Source organism: Anoplolepis gracilipes, chromosome 12 (assembly GCF_047496725.1).
Source record: "Anoplolepis gracilipes chromosome 12, ASM4749672v1, whole genome shotgun sequence".
In the NCBI taxonomy this organism is placed as follows: Eukaryota; Metazoa; Arthropoda; class Insecta; order Hymenoptera; family Formicidae; genus Anoplolepis; species Anoplolepis gracilipes.
Genome location: NC_132981.1, coordinates 8,688,777 through 8,704,684, shown reverse-complemented (window position 1 = coordinate 8,704,684; position 15,908 = coordinate 8,688,777). Strand labels below are relative to the sequence as shown.

The 15,908-nt window shown below is 31.0% G+C and overlaps 1 protein-coding gene and 1 long non-coding RNA gene across 7 annotated transcripts in view; both read right to left on the bottom strand.

Moving 5' to 3' along the window:
• Ih (hyperpolarization activated cyclic nucleotide gated potassium channel Ih) overlaps nt 1-15,908 on the bottom strand; it is a 130,702-nt gene that overhangs the window by 106,295 nt on the left and 8,499 nt on the right. The window lies entirely within an intron of this gene.
• Nucleotides 7,624-10,901, bottom strand: LOC140672108 (uncharacterized). Its single transcript, XR_012047827.1, has 3 exons — nt 10,783-10,901; nt 10,488-10,688; nt 7,624-10,407 (listed from the first exon to the last, which is right to left on the bottom strand). It is a non-coding gene; the product is annotated as an uncharacterized lncRNA (long non-coding RNA).

Here is a 15,908-nt window from a genome sequence, read left to right as displayed (position 1 = left end):
CATCGGGAATATCTCATTTACATAATCAAGTATTATATAGCTAATTCAGTTCGTGTCCTTCTACTATCACATTGCCGTAACTATCTGCCTGACAAAATGAAAACTCGACTATTGATATTATGCTAAACGTCAATGCTCATGCGACGGAACATTGTACTCTCGATAGTACAATTAATCTTCAACTGCTAGTATTAAATTTGTACGGCTTAATTACGGTTATCATTTTAATAAATTCAAATAAAAAGGATAAAGTAGTATTATAATAGTATGTTAAAAGCTTGTAAGAGAACAGCAAATGATATTTTTTGCAGTTTACTTTTATTTAAATTTAAATATAAAAAAATTAAAAATTAATTATTTATTTTTAAGAATAATTATTAATTTTTAATTTGCGTAATGTGCAAAAATTATTTTTTTATTTTATATAGAGCATGAATAAAATATAGAGGCCTATGCCTTACATTAGTACATTTGACATCACGTGACTCGAAGATATTAAGGTAAATATTTATTAATATTATTTCTCTACAATTACAGCTTATAAAGCAAAACATGAATTTATGCGTCATATGACTGATCACATTTTAATTGTAATTTTAATTTACGATTATTGATGGCGTTATTAAAATGCAATTTGAATGCGGTGTTTGTTATTTCACATTTATTAGAGTAAAAATTATTTATGAAATTATATAAAAAATTGTGTATCACATACATCTATTATAATCGAAATAAATTAATTGTGACACAATCTCTTTATTTCTCTTTTCTTGTTATTTAAGTATAATTTTTGCATATTTTGATAATAATGATTTTTATTAAAAAATAATCCAGATTTTTTGTAGAATACAGAAAAAATATTGTATTACTAATTGAGTGATAATTATAGAAGTATTCGCAAAAAGGGATAAAAAATGATTTAAAATTACACATACTACATTATGTAAAAAGACCAAAAACACAGTCGTCATGTATAAATTGATGAATAGTGAGAGTATGCAAATAATAAAATTAGTAAAAAATTTCCACAATTTCCCACACTTTTCATGATTTTTTGCAGTTTCTCGCAATTAAAAAGTTCACCTGTATAAATAGAATAAAAAGAGCATATGAAAAGTCGCGGTATAGTCAGAGAAAAATAGATCTAGATGTTTAAAAATTTTTGAAAGCACTTTATACAACACATATCGAATAATTCTTTTCGAGAGTAAAGCCAAATAGTGAAAAGCATGAGTACTTAATTCATATTTTTTATAGTCTCTTTTTTTTCAAACAAAAACTCAATTTACAACATTCTCTCAGCATCGTTCTCTCGCGTATTTAAATAACTCTCTCTCTCTCTCTCGCGTTGTAATACAGGTATTCAGCCAATAATTGCGTTTACTCAAAACTGTGATGCTGCTCTTTTCTCATTCGTGCCTCAGAGAATCTCTCTCACCGCTAATCGCGCATTGTATCGCGACGTTTCTGTGCTCTAAATACGCATGAATGTAACACGGTTACTCCCTATATGTCACTTGTCGTGTATCGAAAAGCTAGACCCAACATCATAGATATGTTCGCAAACGTGTCCGGATGCTATCGCGATTCTCATATGCATGTACCGTATGCAAGTGCATGTGCACGAATGATGCATTTGTGTACGTGAACAACATAGTCCGTTATCGTTGAGTTGAGAGAGAGAGAGAGAGAGAGGGGGGAGGGGGAGGGAAGATAGTCAGAGAGAGAATCTCTACGAGAGCTTTCATACACGGCTCGAAAAAACCATCCCGACTATTCGCGCACGGCCAGTCGAGCGCACCGCGAGCAATTTAAAGCCGAAAGGAGCAAAAAGAGTGTCTTTACACTGCCGCTGCTTCAACCTCGCAATTTCCATTGTCCTCCCCACGTTAGTCCGCCCGCGCTGCTACCAACAATCAACTCGAACGTTAAGGGTGAGTCCACAATTAGGGCGGGTTCGATCTCACGTTCTTTCATGCCGACATGAGACTCGGTAATTGTTGTCTTGGAAAATGTCTGTCGGTCCAAGTGCTTTTTGTAAATTAACGCATGGTTGATTTGATGAGATTAAAGATGCTCGAGGTGTCTTTTAAGAGGTGATTTGATGAGAGATTGATGTTTGTTAAAGAAAGGTTCTTTCATTCTATGGTAGATCACCGCAAGGTAATCGACAACATTTTCATAGATGATAAATGATAGCGAATTTCATTTACTGTGCACATTTAATGTAATGCAATAATAATAATAATTAAAGATACATTCATGCGAGGGAAATGAAATGCAGCAAAAAACGATACTTTTTTTTATTATGCATGTAAATAATAATGAATTTGATTATATTCTTTTATGAGGAAATAAAAACGTCTTGTGCATACATACATACATGTATATATATATATATATATATATATATATATATATTTTTTTTCCGACATAATAAAATATTTCGAAATTAATTAATCAAGATAATAAAATTCAATGTTCGAGATATTAATTATTATACTATTGTTGGATCATCATGAATGACGATATAAATCGGTATCAACGGATTTCCGTGCTATGTTTCAAGTCTCTCTATGTGTGTCATAACAATACCTTAAATTGCATTAGGTAGCAGCGGAAATTTGTCGTCGCTGCTGAATAGATGCAACTTTAATGTGAGTGCACCATAATGAGGCGACACTTTTCTCGGCTGCTCATGCGCTATATTTAATCGCGGAGTCTTTCAATTTTTTTAGAAGCGTTTTTCCCGTAAGTGTTTCCACTTGTTCAACACTGCACTGAAAATAACTCAATGCACACTTTACATTTTCATAAATAATATTATTGAATTAGTACTAAACAACTGCTCGTATAATATGTGGTCTAATAAAATCACGTTTATTATATCAATGATCAGATCATGACTGATAATCAGTTTTTATTTGAATATAATAAAATCTTTTTGTGACATAAAATAATTTTTTATTTCTTTTTAATAATTACTTATGAGTTTTGTGTGTTAATTTTTATTTGTTATTAATATGTTTGTATCATATTTCTAATAATCACAGAACGTAACGTAAAAATTGATCAGCTAAATAATAGTAGAAAAATTTTTATAATATTTTGCATTACTATACGTATATTTAAAATAATCATTTTTTATTATTTATTTATTTGACCGAATCTCTCGTTATGCACATTAACTATTTTTTTCTTTATTATCCGCACTTCTATTCCGAGATTAATGAAAGTTATAATAGGAATTGCATGTTCAAAATAAATATCCGCGAATCGTTGAATATTCACTGTATTTCAGTCTGCTATTAAAATTAGCTTCGTTTGTTGAATGTTGTTTACTTCGAGTTATGAGCGCGTTTGTCGAATGTATCAGGAATATGTGCGTCTAATTTCAACTCAACGAAACTTGATGCGAACGAAGTTAATCATCGTTATTGTACGATACGAAGAGTAACATTCGGCCTTGTTCTCGTACCCTTAACGGAGAACAAATGTACAGATTGCCTCCGGCCGTCACAATCTGCTCGTGCAGAAAGGAATTCACTGATGACGAGTTTTATACTCGTTTCCGCATAAACAAAGGCCGTACGACTGTTGTGCGTTGCATTGAAACTATAAAGCGTACGAAGCGTATTTTTACTCTCTCGGCGTGCTTTCAAATTGCATAAATTAATACTTGTATGACAAATATTTTTTGTTTGTTCATTAAATTTTCACTAATTAAAATATCGAAAAATGTGTGTGTGTGTGTGTGTGTGTGTGTGTGTGTTTGTGTGTGTGTGTGTATACGAGGGAAACAAATTTAATTGATTTATAACTGCTTTTCTATTGATTTTTTATTTCATATTATGTAAGTATTATATTTATCAATAAGAGCTATTTGCATAATATCTCAAATATGCAGCAAAGAGAAGAGTATAAAATGTTTTAATGTATAATATCCACTTTATAAATGATATTCGTTGTTTTAACCAGATTTTCAATTAAAATAAAACAATGAATTTTTATACAAAAATATTTCTGCGTGGTAGAAAGTTTTAAAACTAAAAAATATCTTTTTGAAATATCACAACAGAAATGCGAAAACATATTTTTGTGAGTCTTTGAATGAAGAGAATTATAAAGAAAAGCTGGACAAAAGAAATAGTATAAATAAATATATATATTATCTTTTTATACGTCTAATTAGTAAAAACACGATTAACGAATAAAGCATATTGAAATTATAAAGTAATAATGTCTGGAATCTCGGTCGAGCATTCCGCTTGCATTTCTATAAAAAATATAATATAAAATTTATTTAATTATAAAGTATAATTACAAGAAATACCAGATAAAATTACGCCAATTATCATAAATAACTGAAGCTAAAGAGTAAAGTAAAAATACAGAAAATTGCAAGGAATGTAAGTGACTCGTTTATTCTTGTCAGCACTGACCGGCGTAATGATCGGGTAGTTCATAAGACGAACATCTCTGAATAGAACAGATTTTTCTCAACTCCCTAATGAAAAGTAAATGTCGCGGAAAAGCAATAAGTAAGAAAGAAAAAAAATGAGTGTATAATAACAACAACTGGTATTCCAGTAATTTAAATTATAATAACTATCATATGTTATCCGTATATATTACATTGAGACAGACTTTGGATTTTGTTAACTTGTGGTATTTTTAAATCTCATTGAAAAAAAAGAGTTGAATCCTTTAGATTATTAGAGAATTATTTGAGCGTAAGTGATACAAAATATGAATATGTTTCAATGTTTTCGAGATTAACACTTTTATTTTAATTCTAAAGTTTTTATTCGTTTTTTTCTGAAATTTAGATACTATAGCATTAATAATTTTCAATTTACGATCGATCAAAAAATAGTTTGCAATGGACAATTTTAACAATGAAGAACTTTTTATTAGTATTATAGATATTATATAATAAATCTATTCTGAGAAAGAGAATAATGAAAAATCATATTTTGTAGCAATATTATATATATATATATATATATATATATATATATATATATATATATTAAATATTTAAAAAAATCAAAGATAATTCTTCTATTTATAAATAAAAACCGAGAAATTAAAATTGTAAATGCAGATGTTTTGTGTGTATTAGTTACTATTTATCATTAATATTATCATTTTTTCAAGATTAACAGTAATATATGTCAGTAATAAGCTTTTGGTATATTGCGTGAAAATATGTTGCTTGCCGCGGAAAGATATTGCATTGCCGAGAGTGCACTAATAGTGGTTCGAGTTAAGTACAGTGCTTTTACTCGCATTAATATGCAAATGCAAGTTTGGATATAAATCTCAAGAGCATCACAACCGTCTAAGTACTTTAATTTTTCATTCAGAAAGCGCGCCGACATAAATTACTCGTTTGTTCGTGCTACTTTCATACGTCATGCGTACTTATATTTCTGGAGTAGTCGATTATTACCAAGAGCATTTTTCAATTCGCAGCTTGAAGAATGAGATTGTATGTGCTCGCAAGGATATTTTTACTGCAAAATATTTATCTTTATTATTAAACTTATTATTAATATTATTAAACTTTTTAACCGCAGAATATATATTGCAGATTAGATAGAATATAAGCAGAGAAAAATATTTGTAAAAGCCAGAAGCCGCACAAACACTAATTATCATGAAACTTACCTTCGCAATTTTGCTCACATTCGCACACATACACACGTTTAAGATAAAAGATAATTAAAGATAAATAAGAGAATACAATGATTGAAAAGATCTTACTGATTGTTAGTGATATTACTTCCGCTGCGCATGCATTACGGAGCAAAATGAAAACATGAGGTGCGTCTCATAATTTCATACGCTACGCAGTATGATGCACTATGTTTCGTGTAACGTCATAGGAAAAAGTTTGATGAAATCGAAAAAAGAATAAATAAAAATGGGCAGAAAAATGGAAGGCGAAAAATGTCGAAACATGCGTGATTATATGAAAATTTCAGATGCCATATTACTTGTAGAAAAAGATAGAAGGAAAGAGAGACAATATAAGTAAACTGGTGACAACGGCGAATTGAAATGTATTCAATGATCTGCTAAAAGATATTAAAAAGTAGTTATAGTAGTATAGAAGTAGAAGAAAAATTCGAGCGTAAGGAATAAAATATGAAGGCAAAAAATAAGATAAGAGAGTCAATGTACCCTATTGTTCATAGGTCTGCGATGGTGATCGCCCGGCAGTCCCGACAATAGTCCAATCCCTACCAACACAATAATATAATAATCAGTGAGCTTCAATATGATTGCCGCACTATGTTTAAGCTGCATTAATAACAGTACCAGTATGCGAAACTATTCCGAACATATTCGGGTCTCAATTATCTGTCCAATTAAAAAAAATTGTAAAAATTTTTCAAGAAATTGAAAGAGTAAAAAAACCTGTTGAGAAGATGTGTAACGATCTTCATAATATCACATGTATTTTCATCTTCTATTCTCTGCAAAATACATATTTGATTTATTGACAAATAAAGTCTATTTTACAATCATATAGATAACTTTTTTACTTGTGCTAATTCAGTTTTACTTAATATGTAGCTTATGACAAATTTTTCCAGTCAATATACAACGATTTCGTACTCAACTACCGAGCGAGCTTGAACGTGCGATTTAAAGCTTGATATTAGATACTGTAGTCTCTACTGTAGTCCTCAAGGGCTGCGAGATGCGAACCTCGACAGAGATTGCAGAGATATCAGTCGCCGCTATTCTCTAAGCACTTTCGTTCACCTCCTGGCGCCGGTGACGCCTCTTAGGCCTCTCAGATCCCTCCCTCCTCCATCCCTTCATATTCCACGCGGTTGACACTCATTTTCAGATCCACTCGAAAAATGCCTTCAACCACCTATTTACAAGACGCGGATAACTCACGGTCAAGAAGATCTGGATCACCGATTCGAAACTGGCTGACGAGAAAAAGAAAGAGGATACTTGTTCGATACGATTGAACGGTTATTATAATTATTCTCCGTTCTATTGGTGTCTCTGTCGTACGTATAGTTGCCCTGGCAGTGTGGATACGTGCTGATCGAATCGTTCAGTATCGAATGCACGTCGAGCGATATAATGTGACACGACATAGCATGTAGCCGAAGGTTGCTACTACTCCAGGAAATCGTGAAAACCAGGACAAAGTCGGGAAATTCTAGAATTCTATACTATATATTATGTAGGAAAAACTTTAACGAATAAAAATTATTAATTTTTCGAGATCTTATAATTTAATTTAGTTTCTTATGTTATTCTCTTTTTTTCCAATATAATATTTTACATGATGTGTAAAAAAAGAAAAAGATAAAATATATTTTGCAGATAATAACAAAATTACTATCGCGTATATAGAACGTTTTTTTTATTTCAATTAAGTGAACTTTAAAAATATATTTTTAGAAATCAATTATTACATAAATCGAACTAATTTTGGTGAAATATATTAATTACATTTATACACTTAACAATCTTGATTTTTCATCTGGAAACATAACAAGTATTTTCAGAAATCAATTCGGATGTAAATTAAACAAGTTCTCAATACAAAACAACTAAAAAGAGCAAGCAAAATTATATTTCGAATTACAAAAGAAATCAATATTGCATATAAAAGATTATTAAAGTTTATTAATTTAGTAAATTTCATATAATTTAAGAAATTCAGTTAATAATCACTTTAGTGTTACAAATATTATTAGAAAAATATTTTTTGTTGCATACGAAGAATTATTTTCGTGTTCAAGTGAAATTCAACTTTCATATTGTAATATTCAACTTTCATATTTCTGGGAGACTGGATCTCTTTGTCTTTAAAATAAAGTCATATCTTGTGAGGGAAAGATGATGGTACATCATTTTTCAAGAAAATCCGCACGTGCTAAAGGTTAATAGGCCACAGAGTGATTTTTAGATCGCGAAATGATGTCGTGAAATGATGTCGCGTAAAAACACATATCGCAAGCCAACTTAACGGAAGCGAGCATAAATCACGATGGCGGAGAAATCTGATCGAATTAAGCGCGATACATGGATTTTTCGCTTTCATTTCAAAGCGGCCACGTTCTATATAACAATCTCGTACATATAAAAAGAGCATGTGAGATTACGGCCAATGTAAAAGCGTCACGAAAAGGAATTATGAATATCCTCGTGATATTCATTTTCGTTATAATGCATTTATAATTTTATCCTAAATGTATGATGCAAAACGAGTATTAAACCATTATTTGGCGAAATATAATTTTACAATAATACAAGACATGAACCGACTGCATGGATGCTATTTTAAAGACGAATTCTACGGAAATAGATTTTTCTTTAATATCAATGTCGTAGCAATATATATAGTTTTTGAATTATAAACTAAACTATTATGCGAAGAATAAGAATCTTTTCGTGAATTGAACTTTGGAGATGTAAATAGAATGAAAGAAGATTATTATTGTTGACTTATTATTATTTAATAAATTTTACTTTAGAATTTGATTGCCAAGATATCTAGTATCAAAATCTTGGAAATTTTAACAGGAGACAGACATTTTCATTATTCGATATTTCTGCTAATAAAGTGACTAACTTGTTGGAATATTTTGTCTAGAAAATACAATATGATCTAAGCATTGACTCTTTTTAATTTATTATTATGCATACGTAAAAATTAGAAATACACAATTTAAAACGCGCACGACAGCTTTAAATTAAAATTATTTATATTTTACATATTATAGATAAAGAAAAGTGCATATGTATAGATTTTGGAAAGATAAAGATAACATATTCGGCAACTGTAATGAAATCTGCGAACTGATAGAAGGCAGTAATCATGAACGAAGGATGAGAAACGTAAGGGTTAAAAAAAGGAGAAAGCAAAGAGAGAGAGAGAAAGCAAGGAGGAAGAAAGAGACTTCGACCAGAGGGAGGGTGGTGAAGAGGAGACAGATGAGAGCGAGAGAGAGAGAGAGGAAAACGAGGACTACAATATGGGTCAGTTATTGATTGCTCCCTAGTCGACTCTCTGTAACGCCTACCCTATACCTCCATCGTTTCTATCTTGTTATCTTAGATACCGAAATGTAGCCACCACTTACCGCCGTTTAACGTCGTCCCAGTCTCTTTATTGCTACGCGAATCGGCCGTTACGGGCAAGTTCACACAACCGGAACAGTGGTTTTGCATAATCAACGACCGGTTTTATGCGCACGTTAAACTTTCGTTGCGCGGAAAAAGGGTAAAACATATGATATTGCGTGTGTTTTCTCGATCGACCCGTTTCTCACGTGTCGTAGGTTTTAAGTCGCACTACATCAGACGTGCACGTTCACGTGTCGTGCGACGACTTGGCAAAAGTTTGGGCGAACGTCTGTTCGTAACTTTCCAGCTGTCAAATCCCAAGCAAACTGAATATCGAGAAATTGCATCATATCTCGCGGCATATGTACATAATAAAATATCTTTTCGTCTTTCCATGCGAAGTAATATCTGTTTTCTTGAAACGAGAAGATATATTTTTTTAAACAATTGGATAAAATTGGATAGAGGGAAAGAGAGAGAGAGAGATATTAAGCGGGATTGAATTGGATTTTAGATAAGACCACTATAAATATAGAAAATCTGGATCAATTCAAGCTGACCGAGGCATACTTTAGATCCTTCGAAGAATTTAAAATTTGAATTTCGTTATAAAAGAAAATCTCTCTTGTCCAATTTCATTATTTGTTGCAACTTCTTAACATTCAGCATAAATATGTAAATTACGAATAGGAGAGAAAAAAAAAATGATAGATACTTCTTGCTTTACCTTAATATGCTTGCATTCAAAATTACGCAACATACGATTCTTTCTATTTTTTTCATACGTCGGACCATATTATTAACTGTATAAACGAAAAAATAATATATTTTTAAATATTACACATACACACACACACACACATATACACACAAAAATTTGATTGTTAAGTATAAGCGTATCGAATCACATTAATGCTCTTGATTGTACACGCTTTTATTATTAAACCCTGATGTTTCGGACAATGTATATGGATTTTTTCGGGATAAACACGAACAGAAATTCCGGCAGACAATAAAAACACAGACTTAACAAAAAAAAGAAAATACATGTGACAATATCCGCGGACGAGATATGTTATTAATATATAATAGAATCCCAATTTAGTGTATCCGAAGATTGAAAATAATTCGACTTCTTGTCAGAAGCCTTGTTTCTCGTTCATTATGGATAAACTTGGAATTCTTTCTGATGCTCCGATCTGATACATCGCTCCTGCGTTTACAAGCCCTGTCTCGATATCCGAAATCCCTACTATTCGTCTTTTCTGCCATTCCCGTGTTTTCCTTTTTGTCAAAATACTGCCGAAAATAAACATACAATTCATGGATTCTTTTCATTCTTTTCCAAAATAATATATATATAATATACTATTATATACCGTATATATAAATAGAAAGATTTATATTATTTTTTTTTTTTTAATATTACACATAGAGAAAATTAATCGCTGAATGTAAGCATCTTGATTGTATACGCGAAGTATCTGCTTCAATTACTGATTCATGCTACTCCGGAAAAACGTAAGTGTTCTCGGGACACATAGAATCCATATGCTCGACAACAAAAACACAAGCTTGAACTAAAGAAAAAACACATTATAATATTAGCGCAAGATACCTTATAATAAGGAATCACTTTAATATTCGAAAAATGAAGAAAACAATTCGACAAACCTTTTATTAGAAATCTCTCTCTCTCTCTCTCTCTCTCTCTCTTGTTTATCGCAGACAAATTTAAAATTCTTTCTGTTGACTGATTTGACACAACGCTCCGCCTGTCCGTTTACAACTGATTCCTGTCTCGATATTAAATCCCTACTGCTCGTGACTTTTTCCCACTCTCGTGTTTTACTTTTTTTCAAAACATTGTGTCTCGAACGCGAAAACAAACAAAACAACGCTTTGATTTTATCTCTTACATAGTTCCCTTCTTTCAAAACTCTACACACAACTGTAACAAATTGTACAATAAATAAAACAAAAGTTATTTCAATTATTGTACAGTTTGTTACTAAAAATAAACTTTAAATTAAAAATCTGTAAAAGCAGAATTTTTTAAATGTATTGCAACTCTAAGCTTACGATTTTTTTTTTTTATTTTCAATCGCTTGTAACACAAAAATTTGTAATATTATATTTTATAAAATTTGTAATATTATATTTTAATACGGAAAATGTTAACATTAGCATTAATATAACCATAGATTTTATCATTAAATAATATAATCTTTAATAAATTGAAGAATAAATAGCGTATGATTTACGAGTATTAATAACGATATGATTCCAAATTGTTAACCATCATTAAATCCTTTATGCTTTTTCAAAGAAAAGTAATCAAGGCTAAATAATATAGAAAAAATATTTTATTCGGGGCTGAAAAATCGCGTTCTTCGATTTATCTATCAGGAGGTTTATATAAACAAATAGACGAGTGAAGTATCGGTGTGGGGCTGAATAGCTCAGTGGTAAGAGCAGTCGCCCGGCAAGCGAAAGACTCGGGTTCAATTCCCGATTCAGCGACTTCGCCCCGATATTTTTTCTCGTCTACATCTCTTTGGGGGGTTATAGAGCGGGTTTTTTAGGGGTCTCAAAAATGAGAATCTAGAAAATATGTGCTCTGGGTATTAATTAAAAATTCTTTCGTGAAAGGAATTAATTTCTTTACGCAGTTTCTTTACGCATCAACATCCGCGCATGGGCTCACATCGCCGAATATAACTTATCATGTTTAAAAAATATTTTAGACTAAAGAAGTTATTTTAGCGTTAGATACACAGTGAATCAAGAAAAAAAAAGTATTAGAAAATTAAACGTATCAATTAGTGACAACGAATGAATAGGATAACTGAATATAATTTCTGATCGCGATAACACCATCAATGACAAATTCCGCGTTAAAAAGATAGAAAAAGATCTATGATAAACCGATATGTAATTATATTTTTTTTCATTACGTAATTTGTTGTTGATGTAGAACAATGAGATTTTATTGTGTGTTATTAGTCAATAGAGTTTTATAATAATCTTGCTTTGAAGTTTTAGTTTATTTTTAGTTTTAATTTTATGTTAAATTAGCTTTGCTATTGTGAAAATTAAACATTAGTTTTATAGAGCCTTATTAATTTAATTTGTTTTTAATTTGTCAAAATATTAATACTTTATATTGATACAAAAAGAATAGAAGTAGAAAGAAAGAAAGAAATATATTGCTATATTTTATCACAAAGGGATATAGAGAGAGCATTAATATAATATCTTTAAAAAATTACTTTTTTTTATCACATGGAAACGTTCAGTTACGTTCTGTTACTTTTTTAAATATAACTGTTACTTTTTTAATATAACAGGGATAACAACAAAATCTGATGCAATAAATTACATGTATTTCTCAGATTATTTGAATGTAAATTTTCAATATTAGTAATATTCTCTTGTCAGTTATATGAACGACCGAGATTTTCTTTATTTATTCGACAGATTCTTGGCGTTAGTACCTAATTCTGAAAGATGAGTATGTCGCCACGAATGTCGTACTCGATATTTCTTCCAAAGATACAAAACCTTATACATTCTCTCTAAAAGTCATACATATACATATCCTTAATACTGCTTTCAATAGATAAAGATTTACATGTGAGATTATTCGAAGAATTTTGCATGTTGTGTTGTACAAAGGATCGTCTCGCCGAGTTCGAGAATGAAACAGGGTCGACGAACAAAGCGATGACAGTTCAACAGCTGCGATTTGAATCAGCTTTAAGGGCGCGATATGTATTGAAATGGCGAACAATTGCTTGCAGTGGAAAGAAAATTATAGCGATTTTTAAATGGATTACAAAGCTTTGCTCATCGACATTGTTATAAATCGAAGTTGCGAATATAGTCGAATAATCGTATTATTTGGATAATCTGGAGTTAATTCGAAAATATACGATTTTTCATTGGGATTATTTCAATATTTCAAATATATTGAAATGGAATATGAAGAAGTAATATAAAAATACAAAGAGCCTGTATGTAAAATATTCGAACATTTCATACTTGAATTTTATCGAATCACTATTAATAATAATCAACGATAATAATTGATTCGTTTAATAAATTGACATGAATTGACAATTATAACACGAGTCGTACGGGTTAGAAAATCAATCAGTGAAGAAATTTATGTTACAATAATCGGTTGTAATGTTGATTTATCGCGTTATAATCACGGCTTGTTGCGTTGCTTTCCGTTGCGTTACATATTATGGGACATTCGATCGACTGCGCACGATATATCGACTGTCAGTCGTTGTAAGATTTATTCGCGTGTGGTACTGCGAGACGGGAAATGACTCTGGCTATGGACAGGGTCACGAATTAATTGATTTTCTCTGTGACAAAGTTACGTCACAGGCAGAAACAATAGTTGACAACTCGTAACTTCGAAACCGATTTACAGATATGTGTCTATTCTCTTCCGCTTCGCTAAAATACACGAACATCGCATCGTCTAATGCCCATTACACGTGGTCGACATTGCATATCGATCCCTATGAGCGGTTTGCAAAAAAAAAAAAAAAAAAAAAAAAAGAATAAAGCTCTTTCAGAGTGTATTAAAGCATCCTATAAAGCGTCACGTACGGTCAATCGCGGTAATTGTGATAGTGAGATGAGCACGATAAAAATTTTTCAATAATAACATTAATAGTTATAGTTATTTAACGACTTGTGTGATATAGTTAAAGATGAGCACGATAAAAATTTTTCAATAATAACATTGATAGTTATAGTTATTTAACGACTTATGTGATATAGTTATGGATAAGTTTGAACATGTTTTATATAGCCTTTTACGTAGGTGATAGGCAAAAATACCTAATGCTATATATATATATATATATATAATAGCTTATAATCATATCTAGCACTTTATATATATATATATATACAGCACTTTATAGTCGCAGATAGATCTAAGTATACGTACAGTAGATAAATAGTAAATTAAGCGTTTACGTCAGTCTTTGTTAAATATAAATCAAAATCGTCCAAAGCGAGTAAGATCATATGGATGTAATTCTTGCGACTTACTTCACATAAAATGGGCTTCCGTTGAAAAAGTCGCTTTAGTTCGATAGAACTTTCGCTATATCGCGACCCGACATATCGGCTCGACAGAATAATTTCCGACACCGATTGTAGCTCTTCTAAGTTTCGAGTCATTTTGACAGCTGTCTTGTTTTTAATCATTTTTACTTTTCTACGTTATATGACAGACTTTTATGTGCTAGAAAATTGCATGAATCGTCGATTTTTCTCTGACGTCTAAAAGTTTAAAGAATTATGGATTCTCGACAGTCGCAACTTTTTCTCATAGTTTTACGATGACTCCTGATTTTATCGTTGAAAACTATTGTGCCATCAAATATGTATCTTCGACGCAATAAGTCCGCAATCGATTCTACGATTAATCGATTATACGCGAGCTACTTTGCGTTTTTATTCGAATCTGTACAAGTACGCCCTTCAATTCAGGCACGGTTGACTCAACGAAGTAGTCTGAGTAGTGGATCACCCTCCTCTAAAACTCAAAAGTGTTATCCAAGCTAAGAAATGCGCGAACTTTCAGATCATTAACGACAGTTTTGAAGTATGTATTAAGAACGTGGTACAGAGTCTGAAAGTTCTTGCAAAGTATTAAGTAGTATGATTTGGTTTAACTCTTCCATTCTGCGACGTCATGAATTAGAATCGAGAGATTAAGAGACAAACGTTTGCGATAACAGAAAGATATTATTGATTCGACAATAAAACTACAATATATCTACAATACTCTATCCTAATGTTCTTTCGCGGTAATCTTTAAAGCTAACGAGCGCCGTGAGTAGTTAAAATGTATTTAACATGTTCTATATTTTCCATGTTGTCGAGTGACCGCGCGTTGCAATTTTAATTTTGTTCATTAAACTACTTTGTTGTTTGTACTCCCACTGATATTCATATCCCGCAACGTATATAATATAATAATTCACTGAGATATTTCCCGATGGTACACCGAGTTCAGGAATGAAGCATGATAAACTTGAAAGGGAAAGGGTTGACCGATATGGTTTCGAAAATAGACAAGCGTTCCTCCGCATTCTATACGTGAAGGATTAATGGAATGATATAAGACATTCCAGATTTGAATTTAAAAAAAAAGAGCAAGTAGGGGCTATATCCGGATAGGCATACAAAAAGTGCCCCCGACGAGTTTTCAAATAATACTTGGCCTGTCATTTTCTCACTGTTATTGTAAAAAAAAAATTTTCCTTAAAATTTCAGTTTCTTAACATTATTATTTCCTGAGTTATCGAGAAAAATGTCATTTTTAGTTTTTATTTTTCTTTTCTGTAAATATTTGAGATGATCCCATATCGATTTTTTTCTAAATACTTTTCAACGAAAGATACAAAAAAAATATTTTTTTATTAATCTTGAATAAAAGTTCGATTTTTTAAAAAAGAATGAAATTAAGAAATGGCTTTTTTCGAAACACGTTTCTTTCGAAGTTTAATTATCAAACTTTTAGAGAATATTTTTTTATATGTCTCAATACTCTCAAATTTTTTCAATTTTTTCGCATTAGTGCAACATGGTCAAAAAAATAAAAATCTTTTTTTTCTTATTTTTTTTTATAATAGGATAGAAAATTATTTATTTTTCTTGTAATAATTATAATAGTAATAATAATAATTGTAATAGTTATAATTACACTGCAAAATAGAAATATTTTTTATGCAAAAACAATTTTTACAAATACAACCTTTAAA